Below are 2,272 nucleotides of genomic sequence, written 5' to 3' on the forward strand. Positions count from 1 at the left end.
CTTCACTGTTGATCGGTTTGATATCTGCAGATTAATATTCTAGAACAAATTATAATGGGAATTTGAGCTTGACGATTTTAGGTCTTCTATCACGCTGCTGTGTCAAAATATGGTTAATAATTTTCGTGTCGCATAGTGTAAGATAAATATATTCTTTTTATACCCTCAGCATTTATCCTAAAGAGGGTATATACACTTTCATACGGGCAAAATGTGCCTCATCGAAATAATGGATTTAAGTTCCAAGTATGTTTGGACGACATCCTTTTTGGACAAATTGGAGTCGATTTAGCAAAATTTAACTCTTGATCGGAAGAACCAATTTGGTCCAAAATTTGTCTTCATAATATTTTGATTAAACTTAGTTTATGATCGAAGATGAGCCATATAGGTCCACTCCTTCGTCAAATTTCTTCAAGACATAGATAAGGTTCCAATTGTTGATTTGATTTTTATTGTAACATCTTGTATTCGCAGCCCCAATTTCGACTGCACAAGTTTATTTAGGGACATGTCTAACTTCCTGATTAAATAGCCTGAAAGTGTTAAAAACCCCTATAGCACAATGTGTAGTGGCTCGAATGAATCGGCCGATTCGGTTTAAAATTAGTCTTAGCTTATGTTTGAAGATGGCACTATCGGCCCACACCTTCCACTACCTGTCCCAAGAGTTGAAAATGTCACTAAATTAGTATATAGCGCATCTGTTGAAGGTAGCAACTGATTTGTGGATCTCACACATATTTTGTTTAAATGTAGTTTAATTTCAAAAATGGTTTTTTCGGTCTTCTCCTTAGGGTGACTCCCCACAAAAGTCAAACATTTTTGTTAAAGTGCAAGTGTGGATCTTTTAGAAGATCCTTTACAAAAAAACTACCGATGCTACTCCTTATAGTCCTATTTACATAAATATTTTTTTATTTTGTGGACGAGTCTATGCTTCCTAACATAGTGGTCTAAAACCTCTAAGTTATACGGTGACCAACTGAAATGACTTGTGGGTGTGATACCTATCGAAAGGAATGACTTCCAAAATAAAGTCCACTTTCAAAATGGATCATTTCTTCAAGTACCTCCTCCGCAGCACTTTTGACCCTCAATCGAACTATAAGTCCAAAAGGGACAAAAATCTGAAATCCTCTTAAATACGTAATTATTATTGAACAAGTAAGAACGGCGCTAAATTCCGCCGCGCCGAACTTGTTATACCCTCCACCACAAGTTGTATTGAAGTAAAATGGAATAATTAGTTTCCTTTCGTGTATGAAGAAGACTTAATACTAAATTTCAGCAATTTCGGTAAAACAATGTGAGGCACCATTCTATGGGGGCTATTTCTAAACGTCGATCTATACCGACAAATTTCTGACGGAAAGTTTTTAGGCTCAAAGAAGACTAAATACCAGATTTCCTATATTTCGGTAAGAGAATGTGGCTAAAACTTAAAAAATACCGAAAATCAAGAAGTTAGCTTCTATGGGGATATAGGAAGACGTGGACCTATACTGATAATACTCTTCCGAAATATTTTATAACTTTTGGAAGACTAAAAAACGAATTTCAGCCATTTCGGTGGGATATTGACGTCATAATCTTCAGTATTACGAATATCGGGAGATACAGTTGTAAGGGGGCTATATCGAAACGTGGACCTATACCGACGAATTTTAGCAGGAAATGGGGCAATATGAAAGCATGGACCTGTACAGACAAATTTCTGGCGAACAGTTTTATATCACATTGAATACTAAATACGAAATTTCAGCCATTTTGGTGGAATCGGGAGGTACCTTTCCATTTCGGTTTGATAATGAAGCTAAAACCTTTAAAATACCGAAAATCGGGAGGTACCGTTCTATGGGGGCTTTATGAAGGCGTGCACCGATACCGACAAAATTCTGGAGGAAAGTTTTATACCCCTAAAGAAAACTACATACCAAATTTCAGCCATTTTGGTAGGATATTGAAGCTAAAACCTTTAAAATACCGAAAATCGGGTGGTGCCGTTCTATGGGGGCTATATCAAAACGTGGACCGATATATCCCATTTTCAATACCAACCATCCTGCAAGTAATAAAAACTTCTGTACCAAATATTTACTTTCTATCTTTAAAATTGCGAGCTGTATCTTGATTTCAACAGGCAGACGGACGGACATGGTTAAATCGGCATAGAATTTTATGCTGATCAATAACATATATATATGTACTTTATAGGGTCTCCGACGTATATTTCGATGTGTTACAAACGGAATGACAAATTAATTTATAC

Source organism: Musca autumnalis, unplaced genomic scaffold (assembly GCF_047663935.1).
Source record: "Musca autumnalis isolate F117 unplaced genomic scaffold, ASM4766393v1 scaffold_4, whole genome shotgun sequence".
NCBI lineage: Eukaryota > Metazoa > Arthropoda > Insecta > Diptera > Muscidae > Musca > Musca autumnalis.